This window comes from Eulemur rufifrons, chromosome 30 (assembly GCF_041146395.1).
Source record: "Eulemur rufifrons isolate Redbay chromosome 30, OSU_ERuf_1, whole genome shotgun sequence".
Classification (NCBI taxonomy): Eukaryota; Metazoa; Chordata; class Mammalia; order Primates; family Lemuridae; genus Eulemur; species Eulemur rufifrons.
In genome coordinates this window covers 109,472,936-109,496,941 of record NC_091012.1, presented here as the reverse complement: position 1 = coordinate 109,496,941, position 24,006 = coordinate 109,472,936, and the positions used below count along the sequence as shown (strand labels likewise).

Sequence of the window (24,006 nt, the reverse complement as noted above, 5' to 3'; positions counted from 1 at the left end):
ATTTGACAGAAACAGAGACTATACTGAGAGCTATCATCTCTGATCTTTAATATTTTCTGAGAAATATGATATTGCAACCAAATGAAAACAGAGAATAGGAAAGGGCACTTGGAAATTAAAAATAGGATAGCAGAAATGAAAAACCCAATAGGAAGATTGGAAGCTACAGTTGAGGAAATCTCCCAGAATGTGGAGCAAAAAGAGAGATGAAAAATAGGAGATAAAAGATAATAAAATCTTTGCGTCAATCATGAAGTCCAATATGTGAATAACATGAGTTCCAGAGTGAGAACACATTGAAAATGAAAGGGTAGAAATTGCCAAATAAATTATTCAAGAAATTTGTCAGACTTGAAGGACATCAGTTTCTAGATTGAAAAGACCTACTGAGTGAGTGTCCAACACAAAGGCTGAGAAAAGAACAACTATACCAAAAAGCACATAATCATGAAATTTTATGGAACCTATTCTATTAAGTGAAGTATCCCAAGAATGGAAAAACAAGCACCACATGTACTCACCAGCAAATTGGTTTCCCTGATCATCACCTAAGTGCACATTTGGGAATAACACCAATTGGGTAGGGGGGGTGGGGAGAGGGGATGGGTGTATACCTACATGATGAGTGCGCTGCACACTGTCTGGGGAATGGTCACGCTTGAATGTTCTGACTCGGGGGGATGGGCGGGACATGGGCAATATATATAACCTGAACTTTTGTACCCCCATAATAAGCTGAAATAAAAAAAAAAATCATGAAATTTTAGATCACAGGGTGCAAAAAAAATATCCTGTAAGCTGCAGGTAAAGAATTAGTTACACCTGGCTGGGGCCAACCTCAGGAACCTTTGTTGGAGATCTTAACTGGCTACCCAAGTACTCTGGCAATAATTAGATGTAACTATAATAAATAGCTATCTTTATTAAGCACCAAAGACTTTACATATGTCATCTCATTTAATTTTATAAGCATCCAACAAATCACATAATCCTATCCCCATTTTACAGGTGGGGAAATTGAAGCTCTAGGAGGTATGTGACTTGAATAAGTTCACACAGGCCGGGCGCGGTGGCTCACGCCTGTAATCCTAGCTCTCTGGGAGGCCGAGGTGGGCGGATCCTTTGAGCTCAGGAGTTCGAGACCAGCCTGAGCAAGAGCGAGACCCCACCTCTACTAAAAATAGAAAGAAATTATATGGACAGCTAAAAATATATATAGAAAAAATTAGCCGGGCATGGTGGCGCATGCCTGTAGTCCCAGCTACTCGGGAGGCTGAGACAGGAGGATCCCTTGAGCTCAGGAGTTTGAGGTTGCTGTGAGCTAGGCTGACGCCACGGCACTCACTCTAGCCTGGGCAACAGAGTGAGACTCTGTCTCAAAAAAAAAAAAGAAAAGAAAAAGAAAAAAAAAGAAAAAAATAAAAGAAATAAGTTCACACAGTCAGTAAGAGTTAATTACAATAGTTAACATATATTTACTGCTTACCATGTGCCAGATTCCATGATGTAACAGACACTTTTGGTTGCCTACCTGACAGCCATCCCACCCCTTACCTGCTAACAGAGTCCTAATGTTGTTCAGATATCCATTCATCAAGAAAAGGGACCTTATCTCCAGCATGACTGTCCAAGCCAATCAGGGTGATCCTATTCCCCTTTGTCAGTGATTAGATTAAAGGCAGGCTTGTGACTCAGCTCTGGCCAAAGACATGGGAAGGGAACTCAGTAAGGAGTTTCTGGGAAAGGTTTACTCACTCTTAAAAAGACACAAGGCTGGGCACAGTAGCTCACTCCTGTAATCCTAGCACTTTGAGAGGATTGCTTAAGGCCAGGAGTTCAATCAAGACCAACCTGAGCAAGAGCGGGACCCCATCTCTACAAAAAATAGAAAAATTAACCTGGGTGGGTGGCATGCACCTGTAGTCCCAGCTACTGGGGAGGCTGAGGCAGGATGATCTCTTATGCCCAGGAGTTTGAGGTTGCAATGAGCTATGATGGTGCCACAGCACTCTAGCTGGGGTGATAGAGTGAGACCCTATCTCAACAAAAAAAAAAAAAAAAAAAAAAACAAGACACAAAATAAAGAAAATGACCCTTTTCTGCTGCTGCCTATTGTACTATCAGGATATGATGCCTGGACCTATGGCGGCCATCTTATGATCAGGAGAGGAGACAGCATAGGAAAGCCTGCATGCTGAAGTTGGAAGAGCATAGAGATAGAGAGAACTAGGTCCTTGATGAACTAACCAATCCTGAAACTTCCTTACTTTTGGACTTCTTGTTATGTGAGATAAATTGAGTTCTTTGAGAGCATGAAGTTGATGGAGTATTTGATGAATTTGAACATATCAAAGGGGAATTGGGCAATAACAGAAGAGCTGGGGGATGAATTAATTATAAATAACATGCTGGCTATGTTCTTGTTTCCTTCCACCCTTCACCTGCTCTGTGCTCCACCCACAGGCTCCCATGCCCTCTGGCTTCCAGGTGCGTGTGGCCCTGGGGAGCCACAGCAGGAGATCAGAGGAAGGAGGATGGTAGGGAGTAAATATTAATAGTTCCCTGGCTCTGTTCCTAACATGGTCATCTCAGGCTGGCTGCATGCCTTGACCAGCCTTTACTGCTACTACCAGGCAGCTTTCTCTGTACAGCTCTCTGTCTCCAGATTCTTTGGGGCCTAGGAGAGGTAGTGGAGTTCCCACAGTTTTACCAGCTGTATCTCTAGTGGTTTCCCTATACCCTGCCCACACTGTTATAAATAGTCCCTTATTAAACTCTTCTCAAATTACCCAATTTGAATGTGCCATCTGTTTCTTGCCGGGGCCCTGACTGATGCACACAGCCATGATAATATAAATAATGAATATTGACTTCACCAATAACTCATTATACATAGGGGGGTGGGGAGGAGAAATATAGTGTATTTGAAGAAGGTGTACGGAAGGGAGCTAAATCTTCATTTTTCACAAGATGTAAATAGATTATATCTAAAAGCAAAAAAAAAAAAGCATAAGAAATAGATATATAGAAATATGGAAGTAAATCCCAGAAGAAATAGCAAGAAAAAGATGAGGAAATGAATATTTTTCTTATCTATTATTTGAATATCTGAGGAATAGCTTCTAAAACTGTTTTTTGGACTGTGATTCAAGACCTATTAGTAGGTGTTGAAATCTATTTAGTGGGTATCAGTCAATTCTTTTTTTTTTTTTTTTTTTTTGAGACAGAGTCTCACTCTGTTGCCCGGGCTAGAGTACCGTGGCATCAGCCTAGCTCACAGCAACCTCACACTCCTGGGCTCAATTGATCCTCCTGCCTCAGCCTCCCGAGTAGCTGGGACTACAGGCATGTGCCACCATGCCCGGCTCATTTTTTTCTATATATATTTTTAGTTGTCCAGATAATTTCTTTCTATTTTTAGTAGAGACGGGTTCTCACTCTCGCTCAGGCTGGTCTCGAACTCCTGAGCTCAAACGATCCACCCGCCTCGGCCTCCCAGAGTGCTAGGATTACAGGCATGAGCCACCGCGCCCGGCCAGTCAATTCTTTTATTAATCAGAACAAAGTAGAAATTGCCAGCATGCATCACAAGGTGTGAGGGCAAATATGATTTTGTCAAGCTTCTGTTCCGTTTGCGTGTGTGTGTGTGTATGTGTGTGTGTGTAATGTCAAATGTGTTTTTTATTGTGGGTTAGGTTCAAAAGGACTTGAAAATCACTATTTTAAAAGATAGAATGGTGGCTGAAGATGGAGCAGAGACGTAAATATCCTAACCAAGTGGGGTTAAAGGGGTTATGTTATTCTTTGTGGATGCAGTTAAATTTCAAATGGCTGACGGGAGTAATAATTCTCTGCACTGGTGTGAGGCCCTGCCAGGTTAACAGCTCCACATGCAGCTCCTATTATATTCACCCTGTGCATTATAATGTTCTTGGCTCACCAGCTAACAATAAAATAAATCCAGAGCCTCTCTGTTGGAATGATATATTGCTTTATCATGGAAGCCACTACCGACAAAGAAATATAATTGTTCAGGATGGGGCTGGAGAAACATCACAAAAAGGCTAGCAAGCAAGAATAAAAATTACATCCAATACAGTAGGGAATGGGACAAAAATCCAGACCTATTTTCAGTTAACTGATACTTAAACTACCAACCAGGTGATTTAGGGCTTAAGCTAACAGAATTCCCGGAATATAAAAACAAAAATAGAACCACCTCATAGGAACAAGCACTCAACTCTCTTTTTGTTAGAGATAGAAAACGAGGTCCAGACTATTGGAATAGATTGAAAAGGTGTACTCTGGTTTCATTCTAGGAAAGAAGTACGTTGAAATGAAATCTTCACAGTATCATATGTATCATACATAGTTTGAGCTCTATATAATTGTGGAATTCCAACTATATTTATTATATAATTTGTGTGATCATATGAATATATACACTGAGAGGAAAATGAGGAACTGAACCACAATTTTTCCACCAACTTGAGTAAGGTAAATAACAAGTGGCACTGAAAGACCAATAATTCCCACACACCAGAATGTCCATCCCTTTGGGTTCTTCAGAGTTCCAGAAACAAATGATGACTGCCAGGTTTCTGATCATGAGGATAAACACTGATAAATGCCTTTTAGGTATATTTGTGACTGTAACAACTAGTTGTGAACTGATCATCAATAAAAAGGTGGTGCTTCCACAACAGCTTTTTAATTCAGTGGTATATATCCACGTCCTTGTGACCGTGTGAGGGTGTCCATGGGACCCTAAGTCTCAGGAAAATGTCACCACTCCATCTGAGACCACAGACATGGCAAGAAGCACGTGCTCCCCAACGACATCATGTCCTCTTTCTTTAAAGTGTGATAATGGACTGAAAGTATTGAAATGAAGGCCTTCTCTCCAGCCCTCATGCCCTTATGTCAAGCAGCACATGGTGAGAGATTGCTGTGTGCTCACCTCTGAGCCAGGCACCACAGGCGGCCAAATGAAGGAGGAGAGGGAGGTCTGCTGTCGTGTTCAGTCTCCTTACGTACTTGTGAAACAACTAGAGCACGATATCAGGTGGCATCTAGTAAAGAGATAAGTTGTGTGGATTGAAAATTTTAGCTGAAGAGATGTCCCTGATGCCATTCTATGGCTTGTTTGGAGATGTCTTGCTGACTTTGAATGGACTGCTGAATACAGCAAAGCTCTCATTTTCTAGGGTGCACTTGGCTGGGCCACACCGAGTGAACATAAGGGCCAGCACACCCTTTTGAGCCCACTGCTGAAACCTACCAGCCTTAAGAGCTGATTGACTCTGGCTCTCGGACTCCCGGATGTCTATCTGCCTTAAGCTACCATTTACCTCCTGATAAGCTATAGAAAGATGCCTTACAGGAAGTGGGTATCAGAAAAACCAAGTCCCCCGGAATCCCCACCAGGCCCATGTTTGACCTGAAGCAACCACACAGTGAGATGATGATACAGAATCACATAGCAGATGTATCAGGCAGGTTCTTTGCTCCAAACAGCATCCATTCTGATTGGTTAAATAATAAGGAGTGGACTGTAGGGGAACTCACAGAATCTCTAGGATGGTGAGAGAATCAAGCTTGCAAGCCTGAATGATGCCATCAGAGTGCTCTGATGAGACCTCACTGCTGGGCAGTGATGGATATGCTAATTAGCTTGATCATGGTAATCATTTCACAACATGTATGTATATCAAATCATCACATTGCACACCCTAAACATATATAATTTTTAGCTGTCAATTATACCTCAGTAAAGCTGGAGGGGGGAACAGAGTTCATAAAACTAGTTATAAGATATCTTAAGAATCTTTGGGTACATGGCTTTCATTTTTCAGTTTTCAATCATGGATACCACAAGGCTCTCATGGGTTTCTATTAGTAGGATGGTGATTCCACTATTATCTACAGCATTCTTTTGCTTTAATGCAAGATAAAACTAAATTTAAAATGTATCATTTGCCCATTTTCCATTGTAATAAATGTTTTAGTTCAAAAAAAAAGAGAGAGAGAGAATCATTTGACAAGTACAGACACAAACCTTGGTTTGGTCTCTCATATTTGTTTGATAGTTACTTTAGACAACTGATTTCTGCAGGCTTAGCCATGGCTACCTACCAACTAGCACTAAGGGCTTATATCAGGGTGCTGGGTTTGAATCCTGCTTTGCCACCCCAATGGTCTTACCTAGGGCAAGTTCTTTAGCTCTCTGTGCCTCAGTTTTCTCATCTAAAATGGGAATACTAATGACACTTACCTTAAGAAGTTGTTATAAAGCTAAAATGACACAGTGTGTGTAAAGAATGCCTGGTACATAGAAAGCACTGAATAAATGTCAGCCCTTGTTGTTGCTCTGTAATTGTTATTACAGTTTCCACAATATTTTATCCAATCATTTTTATGCAAATATGCAAATCATTTAATATGCAAACAATATTAAAGGGACCTTTAAAACAATATGAAATGAGTTTACCAGTGGCTATTTACAAAAGCAGAAATCTAAACGCTAAAGTTTGTTGAATTCAGTGGAAAGAAAATAAAAGCCCAAAGTTATAGTATCAAGTAGGCCTCAAATTGATATTGTTGTCATTTGTATGTTATAACAAGGATTCAACTACTAGGGCAAAGATTATTTTTCATGTCAAAAGCTTTTACAGATCTCAAGATATAAAGTCTTTCTTCCAGGCTTAAAATAGCTTCTTTTATCATGTTTTAAACATGCATTTTCACGCAAGGCAGCAGAGGGCAGGTTTATTAGAGATATTGATAAGTTAAATAGTAAGTCACCCCAAATATCTTGGATTGCACATTTTACCCTAATCAGGTGAAGCCAACAAGCAAATATATAAGTTATATTTCTGTTTATATATTCGCAAGAGTATTTAGTTGTTTAATAAAGCTCACAACATGGCTGGTAATTGGAAATGTTGACTGAACCAGGTTCCTTTGTACTAAATGCAAGACTTAATGAAATTTCATCATAACTGTGAGTCACAAAAGCCCTTCTAAGCAAATTAATGGCCACTGATGGAAATAGTCAAGGAGTGCCAACAAAATTTCAATTAGTTATTACACTAATATTCTCCCCCATCTTAGCACTTCCTGTTACATTGTCACAGTTTTTACAATTCAGTGCAGGGTCTTTTCTTTGACATTATTTTTGTTGATTGGTGGTATATTCTGACACAGTTTTAAGATCACAAAATAGCAAAAGTTTCATTAAATTTTAATTAGCATAATCAGCACAGAATATAAAACATATTGCTAGGATTTCTACCCTCCAGTGTTTAGAAAAGCAGTTTAGTAAGTTGAGAGAGTGTATGTGGAGAGACCATTTAAAATATATTTTTGTCTTTATTATGTTCTCTGAAAATATGATTTATAAAATCTAATTTTCTAGTGAGCTCATATTTGCAAATGGAAAGAGTTAGAATCCTTTTAAAATCAGGCAACAGATGTGTCTGAGTGCAGAGGATTTAGAAAAGCTAAGTTGGGCTTTTTTTAAGTTAATAATGCTTTTTAGGTAGACATTTGGAGGTTTGGGGTTTTTTTCCCCTCCAGAATAAAAGAAAAAACGGCTTTGCTGCCTAGTAAAGGTGAGAAAACTCTGAGTGGTCTTTATGATCCTGGAAGCGTTTTGCCTCTGTTAAAAGATTTAGTGTGAGTTCAAATACACATTCTTGTCAAGCCTGGAGATTTGGTGATTAATAACCATTACAACTCAGTGGTTGTTTCTCATTTATACATAGATGATTATATTCTTCTAATCATTCTCAAATTTTCTGTGGTCTTCATTTATATCTTAGTTTGGATTCTTCCAGAAGCTGACTGTGAGACAAGTGTTCAAGTGCAAGTAGTTTCTTTGGAAGGTAAAGGAAAACACCAGTAGGGGAATCAGGAAGTAAGTTCACGAAGGGAAGGCATTAAAGGGTGGATTACCCAGCAAGATACAAGTGTGGACCTCTCTGGGCCTAATCCTACTGGGGAACTATGGGAAACAGTGTAGAACATGACCCTCAGAGTCATCCCACATTAGGAACAAGACAGCTGGAATAGTTATAGATTAACAAGCCACAGTCTCTGGTTGAGGGCTGCTCCTGGAGTTGTCCAATCCTTGGCGCTTCTAGCCTGCCAGCTCCGGGCCAAGCCCCCAAACAGATGCAAGCAGCTGGGCACAGTGAAGTGGTAAAGCCACAGGGTGTACAGGTAGGGCACCAAGAGCATCTGCTACAGGTTACCTCAGAGGATTTCTGTAAGAAATTAATTATTGCATATAAACAATTTAGAATAATGCCTGGCACAGAGTAAGGATTCGATGTTAATTCAGTTGTTTTGATAACATTGGCTTGCTTGCTTTCTATTTTCTTTTTAATATATCAGGAACCATTCTTTCTTGTTGTCCAAGGGTTTTTCTTTCTCTGCCTATACCTTAAATGCTGGGGTTCCCCCTCACTTCTTACTCTGCACCCTCTTCCTGGGCCATCTCTTTGTCTCATCTAATGGTCACTTTTCTCCCTAGTGCACCTATCCAGACCAGGCTACTGCTCTGAGTTCTGGACTCCCCCACCCAACTACCTGCCTGAGAAGTCTCCTGCAGGTCACACAGCTCCTCACATTCACCCTGTCCCATAAGAACCCCGTTCCCTGCTAAAGCAGCTCCCCTCTGCTTCTGTCGGTGGTTTCATTACCATTCCTCATTTTAGGCCAGAGGCCTTGGGCCTAAGCTCTTTCATGGCCCCCCACGTCCAGCCAAGCCCACCAGGTACTCAGCCCCCCTCCCACCCTCAGCATGGTGTCATGGGACCTATTCTAAGGTCAGGCCTCACAAGATCAGGATGGCAGAGATCTGGGTTCTGGAGGGAGGAGAATCAGGAAGGCCAGGTACATTGTAGGGAAGCTCTCTCCTTGAAATATCTGGGTGAAAGGTAGGGAAGTGGGGGGACTGTGCCCTCTAATTCTCCTGCCACCCTGGGTGCTCAAATGAGCCCTTCTGCTGTAGTCCTTTGAGGAGAAGGTGGCCCCAAGTGTCCCATCCCCCTTACAGGAATAATGGAAAGGCCATTGCTCAATTGTCACAGGAAAGACCAGGAACAGGGCATTTCTTGTTTTGCCTGGCCTGAAAAAAAACAAAAACAAAAAACTCTTAAAGCATCAAAAACCAAAATAAACAAAAAACTTTTTCAAGAGTAGTGGGACTAGCAGGGCCTTGTAGCACCATACAACACAGAGCGGGGCCGGCGGGGGTGGGGGGAATTGTCAAGTAATCTTTCAGAAAATCAGAAAAATGCCTCCTTTGGGGATTTTCTAGTGCCCTCTCTAGAGCTTGAAGGGACAAACTTTGATGCAAAAGTGTTACAGCAAGTGTTACAGCGGGTGGTCCCGAGGACAAACCTAGCGGCACACAGAGAGTCAGAGAGTCAAAGTTTACTCGCCAGCGGGTTCAGAGGGGTCTCACCACCAAATTCTGAGCCCCGTCTACCCAATTTTTCCCACTTTTATTAGTTGGGGTGGTCCGAGGGGTGGGGTCTCAGTGGCTGATGCCTGCCAGGTAATAGGGTAGTTGCTGTGTCAGGTAATAGGTTTAGTGTTGTGCTGATGCACCAGGTAATAGATTAGCTGGTGCGCCAGGTAATAGGTTAGTATTATGCTGATGCAGGTCTTCCGTGAGGGGTGGGGGTCTCAGGTGGCTGCTGTGCCAAGTAATAGATGGGGGGAGATTTTTTGCTCTCCTTTTCCTTATCAAAAGGAGAGCAAAAAAATACGTATTTAATCCCAAAATGGGTTCCCCTGTGGCAGGGGACTCCATCCGAGTGGGTATTTTTGTCAAGTGCCAGGTAATTCTCATGTAGCCTGGCCTAGACCAACATTTGGGACACATTGACCCCAGGGTAAGGGTCCCACCCTCAGAGAAGCATTCAAAACACTCCAACGTCCAGTCCCTGCTCACCTCTTTGGCCTTCTCTCCTGACCCTCTTGGCCTAAAAACATCAGCCCCAGCAGCACAACAACCTGGAATGTCTTTTTCAGCCCTCCCTCTGCCCAGCTCATTTCACTTGGCTGACTCTGATTCACTCTTATTCAATGGTTTCCTCCATTTTAGTTCTAAGCTGGGTTAGATACCCCTCCTCTGGGCCCTGCAAATGCGTAACCCTGTCATTGCACTCATCTCACTGTGTTATAATTATCTCTTCGCTCTGTCTCCTTTAGTAGACTGTGAGAATAGGGATGATTAATCTTTGCACCTCCAGTATGATTGGCACAGAAAACAGAAAGAAGGAAGCAAGAGAAGGAGGGAGGGAAAAGGAGAGGAAGTGTTAGTTTGGGTCTCCAGAGAAGCAGACGTGAAGATGAGATAAAATATGCAAGAAATTTATTAAAGAAAATGCCTGTGAGAGAAAATGTAGGAGAGAGATGGAAAAGGTTAGAAGACATATTAGATCTTATTGCAGGTCTGACGTGTGAAGGAGAGAGAAGAGGAAGGAAGGAAGTTTAGGTGGAAGCATCTCAGCCTGCAGTTCAGTCTAAGAAGGGTTTGGCAAGGCTAATGGGGAATCTTTGAGCCAAAGTTGTTAGGCAAAGGAGTTTCCATGTCTCTCGGGAACAGGCCTGCCTCAGTATCCCTGCCGCACGCAGCCCCTGGTGGGGAGTAGGCTGTAGGCCTCAGCACCAATATGGTGATGGATTTCAGAGTCTACAGCTGGTGCCCAAGGTCAATTACACTTCTAGCAGTTAGAGATTTAAGAGGTGAATTCTCATGGATGCTGGAAAAAGGAAGGAAGGGAAGGAGGGCGGGAGGACTAATAAACACATTTATGGAAAGTTTGACAGTTTGTATAGTAACAAGTAAACAGGAAATCTGGCTATTTGGATGCAGGGTGGGGAAATGCAAAAAAAAAAAAAAAAAAGAGGCCGGGCGCGGTGGCTCACGCCTGTAATCCTAGCACTCTGGGAGGCCGAGGTGGGCGGATCGTTTGAGCTCAGGAGTTCGAGACCAGCCTGAGCAAGAGCGAGACCCATCTCTACTAAAAATAGAAAGAAATTATATGGACAGCTAAAAATATATATAGAAAAAATTAGCCGGGCATGGTGGCGCATGCCTGTAGTCCCAGCTACTCGGGAGGCTGAAACAGGAGGATCCCTTGAGCTCAGGAGTTTGAGGTTGCTGTGAGCTAGGCTGACGCCACGGCACTCACTCTAGCCCGGGCAACAGAGTGAGACTCTGTCTCAAAAAAAAAAAAAAAAAAAAAAGAAAGAAACAGGAATAGAAAGGGGATCTTGAGTTGGTGTCCTGGTTTTATCACTGACTAGCTGTGTAACCCTGGGCAATTTCATCACTCTGTTTCCTGATCTCTAAATTAAGAATAGTAGTACCTGCCCCACTTACCTCACAGGATTGATGTCCCAACTTGGGGGTCTTGACTTCATCCCATTCACCACCAAATGTAGAATATAGCTTTGGAGGCTCTCTACCATCACTCACGGATATCCAGGGTTGCCCCTCGGCTCATTAGAGTTCTAGGTCCTTGCAGGGAGGTGTCCTCACAGAGTGAGCACGGGGGACCCAGCAAAGTGTCCTGGTCTAGCTGGCATCACTCCTGCCAGACTTTTAGTAAGTGATCTTCGGGTACAGATGGGATAAGGTGCCCATCTGCCATGTGAAATGCCTACTGGCATGCAGGCTGTGGGTCAAAAGGAGTGGCCCTGGGTGCAGGTGATAGAGGATTCCACTGGAGAGACAGCTGGGCAGGCTGGTGATGGACCAGGACTCAAACCCAGTAAGGCTTCTGAGCCCTGGAGCAGTGTCCCTCTTGGTAGTCCTTCTTCTGGGCCCTTCGCTAGGGCTTTTCCAAATGATACCCACCCTTCCCTGCCTCCCCGTAGGGTCACTTTCATTTCCTGCTACATATGAGAAACGCTGCCTGTTATATAGCAGGATAGCCATGAGATGAAGTCCAAACCCAGCTGACCCCCCCAAGGCCCCCTCTGGTCTTTAACCAGAGGTATGTGTCAGAGTCATCTGTGAAGCTTTTCAAATATAGATATTTCCAGCCCTCACCCTTGACCTACTGAATCAGAATCTCCAGGGAAGGGGCCTGGGGATTTTATTTTTAAAAGGCCCAGATGATTCTAAAGTATAACTATGCAACAGGAAATAACCAAAGCCTCTTGAGGGCTGACCTTACTAACCCAGACCTAAAATGCACCAAGAAACCATCCCAGCTGGTCATCTCAGGGCTGAAGTCTAGTTCCGCACTCGTGATTTACTTAATGGTTTGCTTTGTATAGTTCTCTAATCTCCCTCTTCAGTGTCCACATTAGGAAATGAATCCAAAAGACATCCTCAAATAGAAAATCCATCTGACCCCCAATCTTGGTCTTTCCATCTGGTTTAACTAGGAAAAACTCAACTAACTTCCTTTAAAGCATGGTTTGTACTATTATTATTCTATTTCTGTATTTATATTGGCACAATTCTCAGTTGGCCTCTCAGGACCACCCAAGATGCTGGATGACAGTTTTAGAGACCAGTTAAAGCAAAGAAGATTTAATTCATTGAATACGCAGTAAAATAGTTCACAAGTGCAGACATTTTGATTGTACCAGTTCTTGCAAATTTCTGAGCTCTCCAAGGATACAGATCATGGTTTGTTGGCCTTCATGTTTCCAGTCTTGTTCAGTTCTTGACACACAGTAGGTGCTTAAGGTTTGTTAACAAGTGAGAATTTAGGACCTCTGACCTAATTCAATGTTGCCTTCCATGATGTAGCAATGTAGTCAACATGGCTAGTGAGATTTTCTTTCTGTCTTTTGCTTTGATTTAGTTGCAAAGGTATTTCATGTACCTAGTAAGCCAGTTGAACAAAGAATAGGACATTTAGAAAAACCTTTACCTCCCTACTCTAATCCTACCACCTGAAATCACCAGTGTTAAGTTTGGTTTATTATTCTTCCACATCATTCTTTATGTTCATACAAAAATATACAAATGCATATGTATTAGTCATGGTTCTCCAGGGAAACAAAACCAATAGGAGATTGTGTGACTGTGTCCGTGTGTGTGTGTGTGTGTGTGTGTAGAGAGAGAAAGACAGAAAGAGACAGAGGTGGGTTTTTTAAAATATACTTTACTTTTTAGAGCAGTCTTAGGTTCACAGCAAAATTGAGCAGAAGGTACAGAAATTTCTCATATACCCTCTGCCCCCATACATGTACAGCCTCCCACATTATCAACATCCCCCATGGAGTGGTACATTTGTTACAACTGATGAACCTACACATCATTATCACCCAGAGTCCATGGTTCACATTAGGGTTCACTCTTGGTTTTGTACATTCGGTGGGCTTAGACAAATGTATAATGACGTTATCTACCATTATAGTATCATACAGAGTAGTTTCACTGCCCTAAAAATTTTCTGTGTTCTGCCTATTCATCCTCCATCCCCTCAGCCCCTGGCAACCACTGATCTTTTTACTATCTTCATAGTTTTACCTTTTCCAGAATGTCATATAATCAGCTTCATACAGTATGTAGCTTTTGCAGATTGGTTCCTTTCACTTAGTAATATGCATTTAAGTTTCCTCCAGGTCTTTTCATGGCTTGATATCTCATGTCTTTTTAGCACTAAATAATATTCTATTGTCTGGATTTACCACAGTTCATTTATCCATTCACTGACTGAAGGATATCTTGGTTGCTTCCAAGCTTCGGAAAGTATGAATAAAACTGCTATAAACATCTGTGTGCAGGTTTTTGTGTGTACATAAGGTTTTTTTGTTTGTTTAAGAGATAGAGTCTCACTCTGTCACCCAAGCTGGAGTGCAGTGACATGATCATAGCTCACAGCAACCTCAAACTCCTGGGCTCAAGCAATCCTCCTGCCTCGGCCTCCCGAGTAGCTGGGGTTACAGGCCCACACCACCATGCCCGGCTAGTTTTTTAATTTTTTTTGTAGAGACAGGGTCTTGCTTTTGCTCAGGCTGGTCTCCAACTCCTGAGCTCAAGCAAGCAGTCCTCCCACCTTGGCCTCCCACAGTGCCAGGATGACAGGTGTGGGCCACTGCACCTGGCCCTTATTGTTGAGTTTTAAGAGTTCTTTTTGTATATTTTGGATAACAGCTCTTTATCAGATATGTTTTTTACAAATATTTTCTCCCAGTCTGTGGCTTGTCTTTTTATTCTCTTGACCATGTCTTTTGCAGAGCAGGAATTTTTAATTTTAATGAAATACAGCTTATCAGTTCTTTCATGGATCATGCCTTTGGTGTTTTATCTAAAAAGTCATCACAAAACCCAAGGTCATCTAGATTGTCTCCAATGTTATCTTCTAGAAGTTTTATAGTTTTGCATTTTAGATTTGAATGTATGATTCATTTTGAATTAATTTTTGTGAAGAGTATAAGATCTGTATCTAGATTCATTTTTTTGCATATGGATGTCCATTTCTTCCAGCACCATTTGTTGAAATGGTTATCTTTTCTCCATTGTAGTGCTTTTGCTCCTTTGTCAAAGATCAGTTGACTATATTTATATAGGTCTATTTCTGGGCTCCCAGAATCCCAGATCTGTTCCATTGATTTATTTGTCTATTCTTTCACTCATACCACATGCTTACTGTAGCTTTATAGTAATTCTTTAACTTGGGTAGTGTCAGTCTTTCAACTTTGTTTTTCTCCTTCAATACTGTGTTGGCTATTCTGGGTCTTTCACCTCTCCATATCAACTTTAGAATCAGTTTGTCAATGTCTACAAAATAAATTTCTGGAATTTTTATTAGGATTGCATTGAATCTGTAGATCAAGTTGGGAAGAATTGACATCTTGGTAATATCAAGTCTTCCTGTCCATGAACATGGAACATCTCTTCATTTATTTAGTTCTTCCTTGGTACCTTTCATCAGAATTTTATGTTTTATCTCATATATATCTTTTATATATTTTGTTAGATTTATACTGAACTATTTCATTTTTGGGGGTGCTAATGTAAATGTGTGTTTTTAATTTTTTTTCCACTTGTTCATTATTGATGTACAGGAAAGCAATTGACTTTTGTATATTAACTTTATATCCTGCAATCTTGCTGATCACTTATTATTAGTTCTAGGAGTTTTTGTTGATTCTCTCATATTTTCTACATAGATGATCATGTCATCTATGAACAAAGACAGTTTTATTTCTTCCTTCCCATTCTGCGTATCTTTTATTTCCTTTTCTTATTTTTTTGCATTAGCTAGGACTTCCACTATGAGGTTGAAATAAAGTAGATTACCCTGCATTATGTGGGTGCACCTCTGTGGCGTGCAGTGGAAAGACAGGCCATCCTTGCCTTTTTCCCCTTAATGGGAAAGTTTTGAGTTTCTCACCAGAGGTGTTTTATTTTAAGGAAGTAGCTTATGAGATTGTGGGAGCTGGCAAGTCTGAAATCTGAATTTAGGTAAGAGTTGATATTGCAGTCTTGAGTCCAAGTTTCCTAGAGCAGGCTAGGCAAGCTGGAAACTCAGGCAGGGTTTCTATGTTGTAGTCTTGAAGAGAATTCCTCCCACCTCAGGGAACCTCAGTCATTGCTCTTATGGCCTTCAACCAGTTGGATGAGGCACACCCACATAATGGAGGGTAATCTGCTTTATTCAAAGCCTACTGACTTAAATGTTAATCACACCTAAAAAAGTATCTTTGCAGCAACATCTAGACTGGTGTTTGAGCAAACAACCTGGATCCATAGCCTGGCCAAGTTGATACATAAAATTAACCATCACAGTATATAAACAGATTATAGGGATTTCTAAATTTGCCTTTCACACAACTATAATCATACCATATGCTTTTCTGTGGAACTTGCTTATTATCTTACAATAATATATATATTATTGTTAATAAAATAATATTTCATATTTATCTCTCCAGGTCAATCCTTATCAATATCACTCAGTCTTTTAAATAGTTGTATAATATTCAACCATTGGCCCTTTTGGAGAGGGATTGTTTACAGTTACAACCAATGCAAAAAACATCTTTTTATATATATATCACACACTTATGTATTGGTGCATGTATTTCCATGGACTAGGTTCCCAAAAGTGGGATTGCTGTGTCAAAGAGTATGTGCATCTTTGATTTTAAGAGATTCTTCCAAAGTACTTTCTTAAAATGCTATAGCAATTCTCCCTCCAACCAGGAATTAAAGAAAGTAGAAATTTCCTCACATCATTGTCAAAATTAGTTCTAAATTTTGCCTCATGGATTAAAAATATTATCCTATTATTTGTGTGTGTGTACTTTAAAAATTTTAATTGTTGTAAAACATACATAACATAAAATTTACCATCTTAACTATTTTTAAGTGTACAGTTCAGTAGTGTTAAGTACGTTCACAGTGTTATGCAACTAATATCCAAAACACTTTTTATCTTGCAAAACTGAAACTCTGTACCCATTACATAATAACTCTCCATTCCTCTTTCCCCCTAGCCCCTGGCGACCAGCATTCTTCTTTATGTCTCTATGAATTTGACTACTCTGGGTACCCCATATAAGTGGAATCATATAATATTTGTCTTTTTGTAACTGGCTTATTTCACTTAGCATAATGTCTTTAAGGTTCATATATGTTGTAGCATGAGTCAGAACTTCCTTCATTTTTAAGGCTGAATAATATTCCATTGTATGTATACACATTTTGTTTATCCATTCTTCTGTCAATGAACATTTGGATTGCTTCCACCTTTTGGGTATCATGAATAATGCTGCTGTGAACATGGGTGTAGAAACATATCTTCGAGACCCTGTTTTCAATTCTTTTGAGTATATAACCAAAACTGGAATTTCTGGATCATATGTAATTCTATTTTTAACTTTTTGAGGAACCTCCAAACTGTTTTCCATAGGGGCGGCACCATTTTACATTTCCACCAATAGTGCACAAGGGATTCTCCACATCCTAGCCACACTTATTTTCTGTTTTTCTGGGGGTTTTGATAGTAGTCATCTGTTCAGTTTTCTTCTCTCCTTTTTTGATAGTAGCCATCTTCCTGTTATTATTTTAACATATATATTCACATATTTATATATCAGCTATTTGCATTCTCTTTTCTATAAATTGCTTGTTTATAATTTATAGTCTTCTATCAACAATATATAGAAGCTCTATATGTTGGGCTGAAATCAAAATTGCCATTTTTTTTTTTTTTTGTCAAAAACAGTTGACTGCCAGGTGTGGTGGCTAGTGTCTGTAATCCCAGCTATTTGGGAGGCTGAGGAGGGAAGATAGCTTGAGGCCAGGAGTTTGAGACCAGACCCTGTCTCTAAAAAAAAAATAAAAACAAGGAAAGAAAAATGAAAAAATTTAGCTAGGCATGGTGGCACATACCTGTAGTCCCAGCTACTCTGGAGGCTGAGGCAGGAAAATCACTTGAGCCCAGGAGTTGGAGGCTGCAGTGGGCTATGATCTTGGCACTGCACTCTACCCTCGGTGACAGAGCAAGACCTCATCTCTAAAAAAACAAACAAAAAACACTTGACTGTCAGCAATTTCAGAGTCCCACCTAATATTATGGATCTTAATATTAATCCTAATATTGTGGACAGTAATCCCTTATCTGCCATTAATTGCAACTATTTTCTCACTGCCTATTGGTTGTCCTTTGACTTTTTATGGTGTCTTCTACCACTGAAAAATCTTGATTTTCTATATTATCAAATCTGTTTCGTTTCTTTTATGCCTTCTGAGTTTCTTGTGTTATTTAAATCCTCCCTACCTGAATATTATATAAATACTCTCCCAAATTTACTTTTAGAGTATTTGTTTGCTTTACCTTTGCATAGTCTATAATTAAAGATGTATTAAATAAGGGTCTATCTTTGTATTTTCCATGTGATAGGCAATTATTCTAGCACCATTTATTAAATAAGCCATCACTAAATTGAAATGCCACCTTTATTATACACTGTATTAAGTTCCCACAAAATCAATTTCTTTCTTCTCTATTCTGTTTCACTGATCTATTCTCCAACGTCCTACCCTTTTGATTACATTAGCTTTATACTGAGTTTTAATATCCATTAGGGCAAGATACTAGTAAGGTATTGCTGGTCTTGTTTTTCAAAGCTTTGTTGGCAATTATCACAGAGTTGTTGAGTTATTCTTCACACAAATCTACAGAGATCCCTAGTTGACAGTTAAATCTCTTACACATTTTAATATCTCCCTCGGCTCATGAAGCCAGCTGGGTTCAAGTTTCAACCAGCACTTATAGAGAGGCTCTCATTTATGTTCACCTTGGGAGGCCAGTGCACAGAGCTTCAGGGAATGACTGGCTAGGAGGATGGAGAAGAGAAGGAGGAAGAGGCAAGTTTCTCCGGAAGCCTTCAGTATAAGCCTAAGGTTGCTCATAATTGTACCCCACTGTCCCCAGGATGGATCTCCCAGGTAGGTGGGGTTAGAAATGTAAGGGGGAAGAGCAACAGAAACAAACTACCTGCTTCAGAGTTTTTATTAGGAATGCCCTCATTCTTAACAAATATTTAAATAACCCCAAAGTATAAATAACAACTCCTCTGCCTGTCAGTCCACAACATCAAGTATTAAATGAAACATATGAAAGCTCCCATGCAGCAGTGGGATCTCCCAGCAAGTGGTGAGGACACACCAAGAGCCAGGCAGGGGCCTGCCAACTGGACAGCATCCCAGACACCTACCTGTGCAGGATGTCAGACCATCATGGAAATAAATCAGATATGCCATACTAGTTAACTCAGGTTTCCACACAAACTCCTAACATAACTAGGGATATGTACATGCTCCCACTCCCACTGAAGCGAGGGCTACCTTGAGCAGAAATTGAAAATCTTGCCCTACCTCTTGTCATTTTTGTAATGTGTGTCTGCAATTTGCACTGTGTTTCTATTATCCATACCACTCAAAGGCACTGGTTACAATTAGTTCTAATTCTTTTTTAAATAGTATTATAAAAGTTTAAAAGTAATATATGAGCCTGGGCAACATAGCAAGACCCCATCCCTACAAAAACTAAGAAAACTAGCCGGAAAAACTAGGCTGACGTGTTGGCACGTGCCTGTAGTCCCAGCTACTCGGGAGGCTGAGGCAAGAGGCTAGCTTAAGCCCAGGAGTTCAAGGCTGCAATGAGCCATGATCACATCACTGCACTCCAGTCTGGGTGACAGAGCAGGACTCTGTCTCTCAATAAATAAATAAGTAGGCCGGGCGCGGTGGCTCACGCCTGTAATCCTAGCACTCTGGGAGGCCGAGGCGGGTGGATCACTCGAGGTCAGGAGTTTGAGACCAGCCTGAGCAAGAGTGAGACCCCGTCTCTACTAAAAATAGAAAGAAATTATATGGACAACTAAAATATATATATACAAAAAATTAGCCGGGCATGGTGGTGCATGCCTGTAGTCCCAGCCACTCGGGAGGCTGAGGCAGTAGGATCGCTTAAGCCCAGGAGTTTGAGGTTGCTGTGAGCTAGACTGACGCCACGGCACTCACTCTAGCCCGGGCAACAGAGTGAGACTCTGTCTCAAAATAAATAAATAAATAAATAAGTAATATATGAACTTCGTTTTAAAAAAATTAAATAGTAAAAATGGATATAGAGTAAAAAGAAAATCTCTCATCCACCCCAGCCTATCATTCTCCCTTTAACTTCCCTCATGTACATGGAAAGAGAGTACCAATAAAACAGCTACAAGAAACCAGTGTTCTTAGATTTCTGATTACAAACTAACATCCTGGTTCATTAAGTTACAAATTGGCTGAATCTTATTTTAAAAGGAAAAGCATTCTACTGCAGCAGATGCCACATTGCAGGCTAGGAATAAAGAGGAACTGAGCCGGTCAGAGGGAGAGGGATCAAAGGCCAGCAGGAGCTCGGGGTAGAGTGAGCACAGCAGAGACCCCAGGTAGGCCAATGGTCCAGGAAATAGGTGAAGTCCTCACAGACACAGGAGAAGTGTGCCCTCACTTCTGGTAGCTATGGGGAACCTGAAGGACCCAGGCAAGGGTCCCATTCTGTGGGCTGGTGACGGAGAGGGTGTCTGGCAATCCACTTGTAGAGGCAAGTAGCTGTTCAGGGCATGGCAGGGGACAAGAAACAGGGCTGGCAGGATGAGTGCAGGAAGCCAGCCCCTGCCTAGAGGCTGAGGCCCAGAGCAGGCATCCTCCTTCATGGGCAATACTACCTTTGTAGACACTGGAGGATGAACAGAGAGAAAATTTGAGAGCCCAAAACCCAGGCAGAAAAGGACCAGGTAGGCATCCCCAACCTCCTGCTAGAAATATCCGCCTCCACCCCCAGCACCAGAAGTGATGACAGCAACCAACTCGGGCAAAGAACTGCAGCGGAGTATTTCCAGACTCAGACGGTGTACCACATGGCTTCCTTTTGCCCCTCCAGATCCACTCCACCCTTCTCCACCTACTCTGGGCCCCGAGAGGCGGGCCTCGATGGACTCCATCAAAGGGCTCCTGTGCTCTCTGCTTTGGCCATGAGTAGGAAATGGGAGAGTGAGAAGAAAAAGGTCAGGGTATTTATTTCCCCCAAATGCCTCCTTGAGAACTGGCTGGCTATGTCCCTGGACCAAAAGCCATAGCTCCCGTCAAGAGGCCCTCTTTACAGAAGGCTCCCTCTCGAGTTTCCAGTGATTGCTTCCTCCTTCTGCTCCTTCTGGCCTGTGGTTTCCCTACACCCTGATACGCCTTTGTAAATAGTCTCTTTATTAAACTCTTCTCAATTTACCCAATCTGAGGGTGCCATCTGTTTCCTGCCAGGACCTGGAATGATACAGATGGCTTGTCTGACAGGACTGATGGATGGAGAGTCGAAGTACCCCTTATTGTTCTAGGCAGAGGTGGGGCAGCCTGCAGATAGCCAAAGGTTACTACAGGTGCCTGGAATGAAGCCAGGAACTTGAGCTCTCTGGGGGTGGAGACTGTGTCTTACTGGCTTTGCAGCACCTGCACCATGGCAGGGCCTGACTTTTAGGAAGGGGCCCTCTAAAAACAGGTTTCCTCTCTTTCTTCAGTTCAGGAACACTTTTCTGTCTTACAAGGGTCCCCTTTTCAAATGATAATGTCCCTGAAAGGTGGTGCTTTGAATGATTTCCTGCTAAAATCAAAATAATCAGTGAGTCCTTGAGCAGTAATTAGATGCCAACACTCTGAAAGGAAGAAGGGACCCCAGGAAGAGGCAGGGGCTCAGGAGAAGAGGATCTGGAACAGCGTTGAAGGAAGAATATGGATGGAAAAGAGAAAAAAACAGGGCTCCAGAGGCCTCCACCCATCCCACAACTTTGCTTCAGTCTGAATTTCTGGGCCAGGAGGAGGTGTTGACCCAGTTAAAGAAAAACAGGAGAAAAATAAGAGCCCCACCGCCACTGTGTGGGGGGTGGGGGGTGGGGGGGGTCCACCTCTCACCAGGTGGCAGGTATAAGCTATTACCTACAAATTTTGCATAATAGAAACATGCTAATAGTTGTTAGAAGATTAGGTATATATGGTCTTTTATCATTTTTTGAAAGCCAATGTATACCATGATTACAACTATGTCCAAATATATATATGTGTATATATATTAACATATATAGATAAGTTGATAGAGACTAGAAGACTCATGAAAATATTGTGTTGGGATATTGGGGTTAGGAAATAATTTTTTTCATTTAATTGTTAATCTCATAAAATTATTCTTATAATAAATAAAAATGAAGGAAAAAACATAAAGTATGTATATGAAATTGGGCATGGTACTTTATCAGCCTCCTTTCTTCATCTATATAGGAGGATAAATGGTCTCTTCCATTCCACTCCACTCCAGGTTTTACAAAATGTGATTCTAAAACTGTTAAAATGAGTCATATAAATGTGGATACAGAGAGAGAGAAAGATACAGAGGGAGAGGAGGTTTTGAATATTTTAGCATTTCCATAAAAATCAAGAAATAGGAAGAATTGGCTTTGTCCCCATTACGGGCTGTGGTAAGTGAAGTTTTGTCAGTCTAGCATGCTTTCCCATTCCTTCCCCTGGGTCACTTGAAGATCCCCTCCGTGACTCCACATGACCCACCGTGGGCAAGTCAATCACAGTGCCCTACCCCCTCTTTGACAGTCATTTGGTAGTCAGAAGACCAAAACAGAGCCAATCAGAACCTTCTCTAAAATTGATAAATGGATACGAGGACAAGGAAGGTCCCTTTCGTCTGAGGCTGCCAAATCTTTCTGCCTAGTACCTGGGTGACCTTAGACAAATCATTTAACTTCTTTCAGCCTCAATTTTCTCACCTTAAATGAGGATAATAATACAATCCACCTCGTAGGAATTTGTGAGAATCAAATAATATGAAGCATGAGAAAGGTCGTTATAACTTTAAAGTTTTTGTAATATTATTATTAATAAATCTATTGTTATTAAACACAAATAAAATTATATGGTAAATTAATTCATTGTAAGGTGTCGGTCCATGGCGACTTACGACATTAAACTTCCCAGGGGTATTTACACGTTTTAAAGGGACCCATCATAGAAAGCACAAAGAGCAGAGCGCGCGCCTCGGCTGCGCGCATCCGGGCCGGCGTTTGCTCCGCCGCCGGCCGTTGCCGAGTGCGGCGCGCCCGCCCGGAAGTCCGCGCGCCCGAGGGGCAGGGCGTGGCCTCCGCCCGCGGCCAGGCGCTGAGGCTGGTGGGAAGCCGCCGCGCGGACGCCACGCGCTGTGACGCCGCGGCCGTGCCGCGTCGCTGAGTTCCGGTCGCCATCTTATTGGCGCCGAGGCGCGGCGGTTGAGAGACAGTCCGCGCCAGCGTAGCAACAGAGCTACCGTTGCCATGCCGTCGCCGCTGCGAGTGGCGGTGGTGTGTTCGAGCAACCAGAACCGGAGCATGGAGGCGCACAGCATTCTCAGCAAACGAGGATTCAATGTCCAGTCCTTTGGAACAGGAACTCATGTGAAGCTTCCAGGACCAGCACCCGACAAGCCAAATGTTTATGATTTCAGAACCACCTATGGTCAGATGTATAATGATCTTCTTAAGAAAGACAAAGAGCTCTATACACAGAATGGCATCTTACGTATGTTGGACAGAAATAAGAGAATCAAGCCCCGGCCAGAGCGGTTCCAAAACTGCAAAGATCGGTTTGATTTGATCCTCACTTGTGAAGAAAGAGTCTACGACCAGGTGGTGGAAGATCTGAATTCCAGAGAACAGGAGACCTGCCAGCCGGTACATATCATCAATGTGGACATCCAGGACAACGACGAAGAGGCTACCCTGGGGGCGTTCCTCATCTGTGACCTCTGCCAGTGTATCCAGCACGCGGAGGACATGGAGAATGAGATCGATGAGCTGCTGCAGGAGTTTGAGGAGAAGAGTGGCAGGGCCTTCCTGCACACAGTGTGCTTCTACTGACCCCGGTGCCTGTGCACCTCCGGAAGCCAGAAGCCATTTCCTGAGCCTCCTTTTGTTAACAGTTTTCCTTCTGATATTTGCCTTTAATAAAGTATACATATGAAATAAGAGATGCATAAATGCCAGGTTAAAGACAACCTTTTTCTATCCTACTTATGAATAGTATATTAATTATAAAGTTTTCGTTAACCAAAAATGAAGTAAACGGTTTATAGTGCATTTCCCTTGACATCCCTGTGGCCTTAGCTGTGCCTGTCTTTCCCTACCTTCCTCCCTGAACTGGCTGGGCTGTATATTAGGTAAGAACCCAGAATTGTCCAATAAATAGATGCTGCTGGTCAAAAAAAAAAAAAAATACATAAACTACAAGGATAGGCAGCACTGTCAGAAAATAGGATAGTGGTTAATTTTGCAGGGAAGGCAAGTGATCAGAGGGAACATGAGGAGGCTTATAAGGGATGTTAGTTCTCTTATTTTCCTTTCCTTTCCTTTTCTATTTTGAGACATGGTCTCATATTGCCTGGGCTGGAGTGTAGTGGCATCATCATAGCTCACTGCAACCTCAAACTTTCAAAC

The 24,006-nt window shown here is 41.9% G+C and overlaps 2 pseudogenes; one reads left to right on the top strand and one right to left on the bottom strand.

Moving 5' to 3' along the window:
* Positions 1-22,779, bottom strand: part of LOC138379019 (alpha/beta hydrolase domain-containing protein 17C-like) — an 81,444-nt pseudogene extending 58,665 nt beyond the window's left edge.
* Positions 22,780-22,814: 35 nt separating this feature from the next.
* On the top strand, positions 22,815-23,545 carry LOC138378333 (RNA polymerase II subunit A C-terminal domain phosphatase SSU72 pseudogene; annotated as a pseudogene).
* Positions 23,546-24,006: the final 461 nt, after the last annotated feature.